Source organism: Aulostomus chinensis, chromosome 6 (genome assembly GCF_037954235.1).
Source record: "Aulostomus chinensis isolate RoL2024-O1b breed Wild chromosome 6, RoL_Achi_v1.0, whole genome shotgun sequence".
Lineage (NCBI taxonomy): Eukaryota > Metazoa > Chordata > Actinopteri > Syngnathiformes > Aulostomidae > Aulostomus > Aulostomus chinensis.
In genome coordinates this window covers 29942884-29957122 of record NC_141325.1, presented here as the reverse complement: position 1 = coordinate 29957122, position 14239 = coordinate 29942884, and the positions used below count along the sequence as shown (strand labels likewise).

The 14239-nt window shown below is 48.3% G+C and overlaps 1 protein-coding gene and 1 long non-coding RNA gene across 10 annotated transcripts in view; one reads left to right on the top strand and one right to left on the bottom strand.

Moving 5' to 3' along the window:
- The window catches only part of arvcfb (ARVCF delta catenin family member b), a 208675-nt gene that overhangs the window by 38503 nt on the left and 155933 nt on the right, over positions 1–14239 (top strand). The window contains exon 2 of one of the 7 annotated variants that reach the window (XM_086207471.1): positions 3685–3765. The exons of the other annotated variants lie outside the window; for them this stretch is intronic. The gene's annotated coding sequence lies outside the window, so the exon portion shown is untranslated. The remainder of the gene's footprint in view (positions 1–3684; positions 3766–14239) is intronic. 7 annotated transcript variants of the gene reach the window in all.
- LOC147260736 (uncharacterized) lies at positions 9368–14149 on the bottom strand. Of its 3 annotated transcripts, none has more exons than XR_015116678.1 (3): positions 13938–14149; positions 10015–10129; positions 9368–9906 (listed from the first exon to the last, which is right to left on the bottom strand). It is a non-coding gene; the product is annotated as an uncharacterized LOC147260736 (long non-coding RNA). The 3 variants fall into 3 exon arrangements; XR_015116676.1 differs by lacking the exon at positions 13938–14149 and adding an exon at positions 13447–13489; XR_015116677.1 differs by lacking the exon at positions 13938–14149 and adding an exon at positions 11194–11351.

Sequence of the window (14239 nt, the reverse complement as noted above, 5' to 3'; positions counted from 1 at the left end):
TTAAAATAGAACCTGTTCTGTTCTTACAGGGGCACGGGGCCTCTGGACATCACCACGCCTGTTAACCCTGTCCTGTCTGGGGGGGGGGGGGGGCTGTCACTGATAAAGAAGCCTTGCAAATGTCAGGTCACCTGTCAGTGTGAATGAGTGTCCTGCCACTCACAGGAGGAGAGAAGCTGAGGAGGACTCCAGAGCTGCAAATGGGGGGGGGGGGGGGGGGGGGGTGCTAACAGTGCAGGAGGAGGACCTGTGCTGGGGGGCACGAGTGGGAGGGGGTCAATGCAGCAGATGAAAAAGAGCAATGAAATGTTGCCTTTGGGTTGCTTTCAGTAACAAACGTGTATTTTAATCTGATGACTGCAGGGATTGAGAGAGCAGGTACACGGAGGTCGCAGTGAGTGGGAGGGTCATGATGGTCCCATCGAGGAGAGCTGGGGAAATACCAGATAAAGTTCATAGGTCAGTTCTCTGGAAACCATAAATATTTGTATATATTTCTCTGATTATGCCTTTCCATGAAGTATATATTCAGGTATTTCAATGCTAAAAGTGAAGCTGTTGAGATATTGGCTGAATATACTAGAGTTTCATCCAGTAGTACTGCAGTACTACTGTCCTGCAGGTGGAGGTGCAGGAGTCAGGACCACATCGTCCTCCAGCCTCAGGACCTTCCACGTCTGCGCTGGTTCATCTGATATCTGGAGGAGTATTTCTACTTCCTAAATCATCTGCGATGAGGAGCCAGGAGGGTCTGACTGCCACCACCTGCTACCTGCGTTCCCATGGAAACAGAGATGAGCCCCCAAATAGTGTAAAAGTGGACGTTTCTCTTGTAATACAACGTGTTTTTGTTGGAAGTGGCTGGGAAAACCTGCTACAAATGGAACATGAACAGTGGAATGATTGTCATTCACGTTTTCATGACACGTTGAACTCAACCGTCAACATCTGGCTGGAGGCTGAGGTGATTCAGTGTGTCGGCTCTGTTGCTATGGCAGCAAGGATATGATCAGGCTGTTGAAATAATAGCAGAAACTTCATTTGATACTGAGATGGACAGAAACTTGTATTTACTTCCTCCTGTCCGCCTGAGGGGTGGAACAATCCCATCCAGAGGCCCTGCACGGAGGAGGCCATGTGGTGGTGGCGTTCGTCAGAAGCTATGAGGTCACGTTCCACCAAACGGGGGGGTGGAGGACGAACGCAGGATAATTGGAAGAGCGTGACAAATCAAATCAAAAAATGGCTCTTAAGGTTGGTCCTGATTTGCTGGTTGGTTTGGTGACGCCCTGTGGTTTTTGTTGATTTTTGGAATTCATACAGCATTGCTTTGCGTTTGTTTCGGTTTTGTTGCGTTTTATCTAAAAATGACTCGACCCAACAAAGGTGCAATGAATTACAAGGATTTTGGAGGACGGCTGAAAGAAAAGATGCCAACTCGTGATTCTGTTCATTGCAGCTGTGGCTCTCGATATGAGGAGGAACTCTCATGACTGTCTTTTATTTCCATTTCCATTGGAAAAACACTGAGACGCCAGCGGTGTGTTTCCCCCCCGACTGGTGAGTTGTCGTGCCTGGATGTCCCTACCTGGCTGCTGCCCAGGTGCCCACCAGCGTGTGACCAAGGCTCTGGCTTTTAAGCGTGGTGGTTCGCTGGGGTGGGGGAGGCAGGAAAGCTCCTCCAAACCCTTTTAGCTCCATCTGGACCGTCAGGGGCTGTCATTTAGGAGAGCCGGGGCCAAGCGGAGGAGCAAATTGCTTTTTAATCGATCATATTCCCAGTAAAAGCCACTCGCCTACTTTCCATTCTATTTATGGAACCTGCCAGTCCCCAAACCCTGGATGTGTGCTGGGTGGGTGGAGGCAGGGGGAGGCGCTCCACTGACCACGGCGGGGCTGTTGAACAGAATCATGAGTCTGCTTGGCTTGTTGCTGGTTGTTTGCTCACTACCATCACCTGACACCTGTGTTTAGACTCTGCGGCCACGGGCAGCTCGCTCTTCCTTTGCATCGGCAGACGCGGCGATTCCAGGAGATGCTGAGCAACATCAGACGCCGCCTCACAGACCAGGGCGCCGCTGTGGTCGGGGTCATTTCTCAGGTGCCAGTTTGGTGCATCCATGTGGAGTCTGACGTCCAGGTCACAGTCCAGCTCGCCGGCTAATAAATGATGACTCAGCCCAACAGCGCTGCTGATTGTTGGATCCGTGTTCTGAGACGCTGCTGCCTCTGACTAATCTGCCCCTCGGGGGCTCTTGAAAAGGGAAGTTAAAGTCTGTGTTTACTTACTCTGTTGAACAATATTTTTTTGTTCTTTTCATAAAGAATTGAATCATCCTATTGTTAAAAAAACAACAAAAAGCTCTTGCTGTTATGTTGTCACATAAAAGATCCTGCAGAATGAGCAATCGCGGTGAAAGAGGCCACCGCTCACAAACACGCCTGTCTGCTGCGCTCGGCGGGCCTCCCAGGAATCGGAGTGTCGTCACATTCTCAACAAGGCCGCTTTCATGCCATTCGCTGAAAGTTTGTTTTGGGTGTGCTTCTCTTTCTTGATAATGTTTGACTCTCTAATGTGGCAAATGATGGCAACAGTTAGCTCAGGTTCTGAAGGTGACCTGCTCACCTGCAGCTGGACGGCTCTGCTCTGGCGGGGCAGGGGGGTCAGGCTCTCAGCTGCAGGTCCTGTGCTCTCTGTCAGGATCTTGTCATGGTCTCAGACCCCCTGACCCAACACGACAGGAGCCTCTCTGCTGTTGCTGCCATCCTCATCTGCCACTCAGCTTCCTTTGTTTACGTGTGTGTGTGTGTGTGTCTGTGTGTGTGTGTGTGTGTTAGGGTGCTACTCCAGCATTCTGCTTTTTGTCAGACACACACAGTCAGCTTTGAGCCATGAGTCTGAGAGCAGCCAGTCAATACCGTGGTCACGGTCTGATGTGCTGGACCCAGCAAGACCACGTGTTCCTGTCGCGATGAGTGATTCATGTCTGGATGGAGGAAACCTGCCTCGGCCTTCTGCTTAAGTGTGTCACATGTCGAGTCTCCATCTGCGTTCACTGAAGATCCCACTGTCACAGGTGTGATGTCACATCTGACACACCTGTCGAGGAACCTTCCTCTGTCACTGGATCAACGCAGAAACAGTCAGCTGGAATCAAATGTTGACTGTGATTGTCTGCAAACCACGAACGTCTTCATCAAAGTTTCTGAATGAAAAACGTATTTCTCTCATGGACGGCAGCGGCGGTGGCGGCGACTTCTCTCCTCTGTATCTGGTATCTTTGTTCAAGCTGGTTTACAGACTGTTTTGTTCAAACTCTGCGTCCACGTCATCCTGAAACGTGAAGCGTCACAATAATCAGACACGTCAGGGAGGAAACGTGTGAATCTGTGACTCAAATCCTCCTTCCAGATTTCAGAGACGTTTCAAAGATGGTTGACTGGAATCGTGAGGAGACGTTTTTGTTGTGCGCCACGAATCTGTTCCTCTTCACTTGTGTTGCGTCGGCGGCCACGATGCCTCATCGCCAGGAGCTGGCTGGATGTATTTCACTTGTTATTGTGTGTGCATGTGTTGTTGCATGTTGTTGGTTATCGAAGAACTCGCTCAGACTTTTCCTCAGTACCCGAGACTTGAAGCTGCCCGCTTTGATTGGTGTTTTGGTCTCTCGCTGTGTTTCTCAGGGGGAGCAGCAGCAGCGGGACTCTGGGCTGCTAAATGCCAGCCTGCCTGGTATTTGTATGGGTCTTTCTGCTCGACCAAAGGTGAGTTCAGACTCTTTCTCTCAGCACAGATGAGTTTGTACCCGAGTGATCAACCCCAAGCACTCGTCTGATCTGTAAAGATGCTGAATGTCAGTGAAGAAATTGAATGCAGCGAATTAAAATGGTGCAGAAATGACGGAGTCCATTTTTGAAGCACCAGACACAGAATCTCCATTTTGGTGGCGAAACGACTTCTCTTGCCAGTTGCTTTTCTTTGATTCCTAAAAATGCTCCTGGCTGCTTTGACTGTTTCCTAAAAGTACCCAAGTTCTGTTTTCCAAAGATGTAAACTTTTGTTGCCACCTGACAAACTATTCCGGCCCGGGATGGTTGCCCAGGAGCTGGGAGCTGAGGGGGAACCTATTTGTGGAAGCTTGTCTAATTGTCAGTCCTCTCCTTAGTGACGTAGACAAGAGGACTCTCTTTCTTCCTTGATTTACACAAGAACTGAGCTGCTACAGTATGTTGTGCCTTTTTGCCTCTGAGATTAATCCCCTCCTGGCAGGCAGAACTGGTCATTTACATAGTTTGGCTGAGAGGAACGTGGATCCCGCGTCCAGGTCATGTTTTGTTTCTTTTGTGGTCTTGGACTCTGGGGCTGAGCTACTGTGCTGGCTGGTCTCAGGAGAACAGTACATCACCCGAGCTGCGTCTCTTCAACTCAGCCCAGATTGGGAAGATTTAAAGTCTCACAAAAAATTCTTTCACGTAAACGTGAAGACCGCCAGGCTCTGACATCTGAAAGCACAGGGATTGGAGACTAACCTTCCGCCACCGGCATCTTCAGGCCGGGATTCTCTCTTGCCTTCATCCCCCCGAGAGTCACAGCCACCAGGACAAAACCTGGTGAGATTCCTGACGATCAGCTGCTGCTTCTCTGCCTTCAAGCACATATTAGCACAAATGTTGTTAGCGTTCATATTTCACTCTCCACATCCCATCAAAAACCTCCTTTTATGATTCATCAAGGTGGGAATAGGTGTCCATCTGTGCTCCGACTGTTCACAGCAGATTAGCTTTTAGAGAGGTCAAACCACAGACGCTCGCTCCGCCGCCTCCTAAGAGCCCATCACTCAAGCAGGGGGACGTTTTAGAACTTGAATGAGTGAAACTGTGAGTTTGATCTGTCTTAGCGATCATCATTCTGGCAGCACACCTGTTGAAAGATGTCCCGAACGTACAGCCAGACTGGCGCACGTGTGCGTGCGTGCGCGCGTGTGCGTGCGTGCGCGCGTGTGTGTTGCAGTGATGCCGCTTGCACTCTTGTGCTGATGTGGTTGGAAGTAGCAACCCGACTGGTCAGTTTTGAACTGACCTGATAATGATTCATGTATTTATTATCCTTTATAATATCACTTGTAGAAGTTTTCAATCGCGTGTCACAAACTGTTGTGTTGATGTAAAAAAATAAATAAAATAAATGTAGATGTACCGAGGAAGGTAGACCGATGGGCAAAGGTCACAGAGGACGTGACCTCGTTGTGGAGGCCCGCGGGGGCTGGCAGCTGCGTGTGTGGCAGGTCTTTGTGCCGGCAGACGTGTCCTGTGGGACTGCAGCGGTGGGAGGTTTCCATCTTGAGATAATTGCTTCTGAAAATTTAATGTATTCGTACAATCTCAGTCCAGCAGTGTTCCTGTGATCAGTTACTGTGAACGTTCAAGGAGGAAAAACTCTCTCTTTTTCCTATTTTAAGCGTGCGTTATAATTAATTCATCTTCAAATAGTAAAATAAGGGTTAAGGAAAAGTGCACACGTGAAGCTCAATAGTATTTGACTGTAGGTTAGCACATGCATGCCGTGCGATGGTGGTCACCGGTACGGTGCTGCGGCCCCGGTCGGGAGGACATAAACAAAAAGGCGGAGTGGCTCTGTTCGGTTTTTCTGCATTCGTGTCAACGGGTCGTCATGTGATCCTTAAATCCTTCGCTCTCCAAAATGGGACCAGTTTAATTAACTCTCTGGAGCTTCTCTAAGAAAGGCCATTTAAAGTGTGGGAATGCATATTAATCTACTGGCGAGAGGCCAATTATGGTCGACTGTCACTGTGTGTGCAGGCGTTGTTGGACCAGTGTGACCTTTCCAAGATGGTGCTCACTCGTCCAAACTCACACGGTCTCCACTTTTACATAATTGTGGATCAGGAACACTTTGTCACTCTGGTAAGGAGAGTAATATTCAGTAATGTGGTATTTATTGAGCAACAGTAAACCGCGGTTTGGAAACGTCACAGTAGCAAAGCCAGTAGGATTTACCGTTATACCTTCGCCATGGTCACAGCTGCTTTCCAGATAGAAAGTGGCAGCTTTGGCCGCTCACGTGGCCCCTCCCCTCGCCCTTATGAGGTCAGTCTGTGTTTTAAAACAAGGCTCAAAAGCTCAGTTAGATGCGTGCGGGAGTGAGGAGGTGAAAACCTTGAGTTTCCATCGACCGTTTGTAGGCAAAACAAGAATTCGGTTCCCACTTCAAACCTTCTTTGGGGGTTCAGAACAAATAAATTGAGGGTGAGAGCACGCATGGCGCTTCAGAATCAGGGTTGCAGAGCCGCTGCAGACTCATTCCCTGTCAGGGGGAAAAGCCTGAGAGACCAAACAGGGTTCCAGTTCCTCACTGGTCTGCTCGTGTCTGTAGCTTTGCGCCGGAGGCTTCCAGGGCCAGACCCTCCAAGGCTGCTGCTGCCGGTTCACCAGCATCTCGTTTTCTGGCTTGAGATCAGTGTGTAAAACCCCTGCAGGCTGCAACTGGCCAAGCAAGCAGCTGATGTGAACATTACGGATGAAATTGCGGATATTAGATGAGAAAGCAATGATTTGATGACAGTCAACAGCAGAGCGAACCTGCTGCACGAGGAGCCTGATCTGCGTCGGGCCGGCAGGTTTGCCATGTTTCTCCCTCAAGAGGCTGGACGCAGATTTGTCCAAATGTTCAAACTCCAGACAAAACAGCTGTTTGCAAATGGAAGCCTTCTCCCCCAGCGTGGCCTGAGTCCAGCATTTTAATCTTCTTCTGCTTGAGCACCTGGAGATGAATGAAAATGAGTTTATTAGCTTGAGATTGTTGTGGAATTGCAAAGTTAAATGAACCACCGTGTAGAAGTGCCGTCATCTTTTTCTGCTGTTTTTGAGCGCCGCAGCTTGTTGAGGTCAGTCTTCCGTCACTTCATGGCTTTGATTACTTGCCCTGCGCCAGGAGGGAGGGACCTCGTAGGGGCAGGAACGGGAGCAGAGAACCTTCCCCGGTGAGTCGGTCGTATTTGGATGACGCATACAGAGGCAACACGAAGTCACAACGTAACGCTATCACCACATCCTCTCCTTCTACAAGTGCAAGATCCTTAAATCCAACACTCTACAAACTGGAGCCCATAGAATTTACACCTTTAGGGACTGAAGACCTCTCAATTCGATCAACAGATCAACGGAGTTCGTCATGTGACTGGAGAGCAGAGAGACCATCACTTCCCTTTATTGCCTCTAATGATGAAAATATTCATTCGCATGACAATAATTGGCTGCATGAGCATGTGATGATGTTGTCTGTCACGTTCGCTGACCTGTCGCTCTTCCCGGTCCGTGAACAGCTCCGGTTCTCTGTTGCCAAGATGTTTTTTCCAGGTCGGATGTTTAGCATCTCCTTGTCCGTGTAGGTTTGAAAGATCTCCTCCAGATGGTGTTGTCAGTGTGACATCAGTCGTGATGTGAGAAGCTTCAGGAATCTCTTTCTCTGATGCCCGCAGTGGAGTGAAAGCTGCCTGGCTGTCATGCAAATCCTGGAAGATGACAATTATGAGGCAGACAGTTTGAATTGCCAACTGTTCTCTGCTTAATGTGTATCTGTTCCGCTTCACCTGCTGTCACTTTTACAGTCAAATCACTTTTTGTAGTTGATCTTTTAATAATATTCTTCTGTTCATTCTTTTATTTTGTGTGTGTGTGTGTGTGTGTGTGTGTGTGTGTGTGTGTGTGTGTGTGTGTACACATGTCAGCTTCACTACTTGACTTTTTCTGTCCCATTTACAGTTGTAACTACAAACCCTGCTAGCTAATCCAGCTAAAGTAGAAACGTGCTTCCAAATCTCTGGTTTGGTGTAAAATAAAGGCAGCAGACAAGACAATTTGATAGAATTTACTTCTTTTTTTTAATCTTTAATATTTGTACTGCATTAGAATTTGATGAAAGCTGTGCTGATTATTTTCAGCAGGACAACAAACAACCCTAAAAGCAGCGTTTAGCTTTTAGCTTGCTAGCATGGCTTCTGCTTGTGCTGGGGTCAGCCATCTTGTCTGACTGCACTGTGCAGAAACGTATTCATGAAATGCCACCCTGCTGTATATCATAGCTAAGCAACTCAGCCAGGCTTTGTCCTGAACAGAAATAAATATTCTTCCAAAAAGTTGTGAAGCTCCTTTTCCTGACTGTGGTGTTGAACTTTTAATAAGCTCCCCCAGCCAGGAGGCACACAAACTGTGGGAGAGCCAGCAGCTCGCTCGCTAATACAACTCTTTATTTTCTCTCTCTCTTCTTAGTCGCACTTTGAGAAGCTCGTGTTTTGTTTCATTTAAAAGATGAAGGACTGCTGGTTGAGAACCTCATGACCTGCAGTGACCTGTTGCCCGATTAACAAGACGAGGGCATTTATGATTAAATAGGCTGAACATGCGAGTTGATTTTGGACGTGAGTGACAGAGCAGCACATCAGAGGGATGACATTAAGTGACATTTCAGCCATTTTCTTGCCCTTCAGTTGCTCAGCTTCAGGAATGGCGTTTAGGACTTATTTGGATTCATTCAATGTCAGAATGAGCCTGAGGCTGTTCTGTTTATCATTTAATGCTCTGACTGAACATTAGCGCACCGGGGAATGTGACTTTAATAAGTTAATGCACAGCGAGGCGGAGCGTCTGACTGCGTACAGCAGCAGGAATTGCTTCAGACAGAAGGCGAAGAGTTTACAGCCCTGCAGTCGACTCCAGTCCAGTCAAATTAAGTCGTTTTAGGAAATTACAGGTTGTAATAATGAAGTCCTGAAGTTCTCCCTGTCTGCATTTACTGCAGTAATGAGTCTAACTACACATAACGTGGCATTTTTCCACATTGCATCCCTGGAAGAGCGTTGGGGTTTAAAGGGCCCTTTATAATTGGCCCATCTCAGATATCTATTGTACTCACATTTTTTAAAATAGCGTAATTAACTTCTGAATCCACAATAAAGACAAAGGAAACATTTCCCATCTCTAAAAAGCAAGAGACAGTGCTTCCTAGGCTACGATCACAGGGGAAGTCCGAACCAAGAAGGAAGTCAACGACGAGTAAAACTCGTCAAGTGATTGCTCTGAAACAAAAGGAATCCATTTTGTTTTAAGCTCGACAGTTGGAACAGTGTGGCCAGAATCCTTGGTTCTAGGGCGGGAGGTTTACAGCGGCTCCCCTCGCTCTCAGGTGAGCCGTCGACCAGGACTGATCGGTATGTAAGCGTTGATGTTTGTCACTGCAGACAAACATCAACGCTCCAGCCGGGTGGTTTGGCCTCATCTTCCTCTCCATGGATGAATGTGCTGGTCACAGGCCACAACAAGAATAAACATCACACTGCTTTTACATTCACACCGCATTTTATTTCCGGCTGTTTTGAGCCGTCACAGGTAAAGTGTCACTGTCAGCCAGACATGGTCGCCACGGTGTGCCAGTCGTTGTTGTTTTTTTGGGATAAGCAGTTTAAAACCGTTAAATGAAGGCAAACAGTAATACGTTCTGTAATTAACAGGCTGAACCAAAATGACTTTGGCCCACCCAAAAGTGAAATCCTGGCGCCGAGCATGTGGTGAAGCTTTCTGTGGTGGTAAAAGCCGCAGAAGATTGTATGTTTGCAGGGAAGTGGGTGTGGGGGTGGAGGTGTGGGGGTGGAAGCTGGTGTGAGCCGAGGCTCCAAACGTGAATGTGGTCAGGTTCAGTTGTGACTCTAAACTGAGCTTCCTGCTTATTTGCTCGGTCGACCTGACGCGCCAAGTATTTTTACATTCTGTCACTTATGGTGAGTAAGATTATAGCGATGCCGAGGGACTCGCCGCTCCTCGGCTGTGTTGTTTGCTAGCATTCAGGCGTGTTTACAGCTGCTCTCGGTGATAACTACATCCTCCAGGGCGCTGGAGAGAGAGAGAGAGAGAGAGGGAGCACACGTTTAGCTCCACTGGGGCTTGATGCTGCATTATGGGAGTTTGATTAAATGGTCACAAATTATAACATTAATTCACTTTGTGTTGCGTGTGGCAGCGTTGGTGTTTCCCCTGGGAAAGTCTGGGCTCCTGGTCTGGTGGTACCGGAGGGCAGCGTCTTAGTTGGAGTTTCACGATCTGTCCAGGCATCGTCCTGTGAGATGGATGGAACTTTGTGTGTGAGATAGGACGCAAACACTGAGGAGCTGAGAGCAGGAGGCGAGGGAGTGACCGACGCTGGCGGTCTGCGTCACCGCCAGCCAGTCAGGAACTTTGAGTTATAGAAATCTGACAGTTATTAATGACTTACACTGAAATCTTGTGAAACAAATGATTTGAGCAAATTAGCTGCTCGTTGTGCTCGAGGCCAACTGAAAGTCTAAATCTGACGCTGTGGTTTCTTTGTTTAAACCACGCCGGAGCTGTCAGTGCTGCGTGTTCTCCTGCACGCGTTCCCGTCAGCGTCAAGCGATACTTTGGCCACCGTTCCTGACTCTGATCAATAATGATAACCAACATGGTAACAGAAGCAGTCAAGAAGCAAAGAACTGTAAGAACATACACGATCGCGTGACGTTAGTAGCCTCCCTTCTCTACATGGAGTCCTCCGCCCTGAGGGTGACGCAGGGGGGCGTGGCCTACCAGAGCTGGTGTGTGTTTGAGCAACAGCTGACACGGAGGAGATGAAGGAAGCCGCCTGCTACAAATGTAGGTGACGTCCAGAATCAACAAAGTTGCAAGTAAACAGGAGCAACAATCTGTCAGGTCGAGGGAATGTAGTGAGTTCACGTCTAGACTACAAGTTCTTGTAGTATCCCGTAACAGACCAGGGCGTCTGGTGCTAGTTGTACTTTAATTGTACTCAGAGGCTGTGAGTTTGGACACACAGTACTGGAGTACTCTGAGGCAGCAACATCTGGAGGTGAAGGGCCGGTCCAGACAAGAACGGCCGGGGCTGAATTTAGCTCCCTGTCAGACGGCACCCAGAGGTTACCGCCGCGGCCTGACACCAAATGCTTTGACAGGCTTTCTCCTCTCTGCTGTGACAGTATAGAGCAGCCCCCCCCCCCCCCACCACCACTGTTGTCACACACATCACATCGAGTTCATGCCGAGTGTTAATGCCTTCAACAAGAGAGTGAACAAACCCTCCTCAGCACGAGACCGCCATCCCAACGCCCCGGGACTGTCAGACATCCACAAATTAGCCACATTTACCTCTCTGACTCCAGTCTGTGGAGGTGCGCCGGCTTTCCCTCCAGTGCCGCACACACAGTTCAAGGTAGCATTTACTTTAAAAATGCAGTTCATGATGTGTTACCAGTCAGTTTCCTTCCAAGTGAACTGCAGAGTACTGGCATCACTTTGAAACTTTATCCAATGTTGTCTTCTGCAATGACATTTAAGTGGTGAGACACTGAATATAATGTCTTCAAATATACCCAATGCATGTAAGAATGGAGGGAAGACACTGAATTTCAGTATATATAATTATATACAGTGGAGAGAACTCGTCTTTGAGACACTGCTGATTTTTCAGGTTTCCCCACTTGCAAAGCTTGTAGACGTCTGTACTTTTTATCACAGGTACTCTTCAACTGTAAGTGATGGAATCCAAAACAAAAATCCAGAAAATCACATCGTATAATTCTCAAGTAATTAATTTGTATTTTATTGCATGACAGAAGTATTTGATACATCAGAAAAACAGAACTTAATATTTGGTACAGAAACCTTTGTTTGCAGTTACAGAGACGTTTCCTGTAGTTCTTGACCAGGTTTGCAAACACAGCAGCAGGGATTTTGGCCCACTCCTCCGTACAGATCTGCGCCAGAGCCTTCAGGTTTCGGGGCTGTCGCTGGGCAATACGGACCTTCAGCTCCCTCCAAAGATTTTCTGTTGGGTTCAGGTCTGGAGACTGGCTTGGCCACTCCAGGACCCTGCGATGGTTCCTACGGAGCCACTCCTTAGTTGCCCTGGCTGTGTGTTTGGGGTCGTTGTCATGCTGGAAGACCCAGCCACGACCCGTCTTCAATGCTCTTACTGAGGGACGGAGGTTGTTGGCCAAGGTCTCACGATACATGGCGCCATCATCCTCCCCTCACACAGTGCAGTCGTCCTGTCCCCTTTGCAGAAAAGCATCCCCAAAGAAAAAAAGAATGTTTCCACCTCCATGCTTCACAGTGGGGATGGTGTTCTTGGGGTTGTGCTCATCCGTCTTCTTCCTCCAAACACAATGGGTGGAGTTTAGACCAAAAAGCTCAACTTTTGTCTCATCAGACCACATGACCTTCTCCCATTCCTCCTCTGGATCATCAGATGGTCATTGGCAAACTTCAGACGGGCCTTGACGTGCGCTGGCTTGAGCAGGGGGACCTTGCGTGCGCTGCAGGATCATCATGATGGCGTCGTGCGTTACTGATGGTTTTCTTTGAGACTGTGGTCCCAGCTCTCCTCAGGTCATTGACCAGGTCCTGCCGTGTAGTTCAGGGCTCATCCCTCACCTTCCTCATGATCATTGATACTCCACGAGGTGAGATCTTGCATGGCGCCCCAGACCGAGGGACATTGACCGTCATCTTGAACTTCCTCCATTTTCTCATAATTGCACCAACAGTTGTTGCCTTCTCACCAAGCTGCTTGCCTGTTCTCCTGTCGCCCATCCCAGCCTTGTGCAGGTCTACAAGCTTATCCCTGATGTCCTTCCACAGCTCTCTGGTCTTGGCCATTGTTGAGAGTTTGGTGATTGAGTGTGTGGACAGGTGTCTTTTACACAGGTAATGAGTAGAGAACAGGAGGGCTTCTTAAAGAAGAACTAACAGGTCTGTGAGAGCCGAAATTGTTACTGGTTGATAGGTGATCAAATACTTATGTCATGCAATAAAATGCAAATTAATTATTTAAAAGTCATACAATGTGATTTTCTGGATTTTCGTTCTAGAGTCCATCACTTACAGTTGAAGAGTGCCTGTGATGAAAAGTACAGACGTCTACAAGCTTTGCAAGTGGGGAAACCTGAAAAATCAGCAGTGTCTCAAATACTCCTTCTCCCTCGTGTATATTACTCTTGCAATGTGGTTTATACTAAGATTATTGCTTTTGTCCTGAACCACAAGCAGCTATGAAACCATGGTCCAGACCAGAGGACCAGAACCGGGTTGTTCTGAAGTGCCGGTCTCGGTCCGGATCAAACTGAACCTTGGTTCGTTCGGACCGTTACAGGACATCGATGCTGGCTTTTTTCTGGCCTTGGACAAAACAAGAGTAAGAAAGAGAAAGGAGAAGTGAAAATGAGCTGCAGGGGCACGCCGAGAGAGGAGGAGTCAGGGTTGAATTGGCTGAATCCGCTCACACAGAAGGAGTCACATTCACGCCGCTCAGTCCACCTGCAGGCGCAAACCTGAAGTACACTTGCAGATTCGCAAGGTGTGAAAGCAAACTGCAGCAAATGTGTAACAAAGATTTCGAACCTGAGCTCAGATCTTGGTTTGGACTTGCTGGTGTCTCAACATAACCTGGTCTCCATGGCAACCTGGTTTCATTTGGCAGTTGCTTTGCACAGGAGATTAACTGGCAGGTTTTTATCGTAGCTGGTGAGTCTGGAGTGGAGGGAGGATCTCCAACCCCCAGCTCCTCCATGGCCGTGTTTCTGCAGCAGCTCTCACACTCGTCCTCCACCTTTCACTTCTGCTCGCCGGCTACACAACTCCCACTGGATTATTATGTTTTTGTCCTTTTCTCCCACAACCTCAAACTAATGTATTTGCAGCCACAGGATTCTTGTTCTTGCTGTGATTCACTGGCTGGTGCAGTGGGTACAGAGGCTCCAATAAACATGTCAGCACAGAGGATAGTGACCCTGAGAGTCGCGCGCTGCCGCTGAAGAAAACACAACAGGCGAAACACCAGCGAATTCACAAAGCATCACATCACTCTGACACTGACAATGTGATTATCTTACTTTAGGTGTGCGTGTGTGGTCGGTCACGGGATTTTTAACGAAAGACATTTCTTGGCCTCGGCGTAGCTGTGGCGTCTGCGGTGCTGCTTCGGTGCAGTTGAAAACGTGATTCAGACTTGACGTAGCTGAATTGAAGTTTCAGCGCCACCTAGTGGTTGCAGGATGTGCGCCCGATGGAATAAACATTTCTGCCATTTTCAGCATGGCCTTGTTCACGCTGCGTGTCTGCAGGAGTCCATTTTCTAGCTTTGCAAAAGACATGCTGCCCGCCTGTGAGTCACTTGATGGACAACAACTTCACA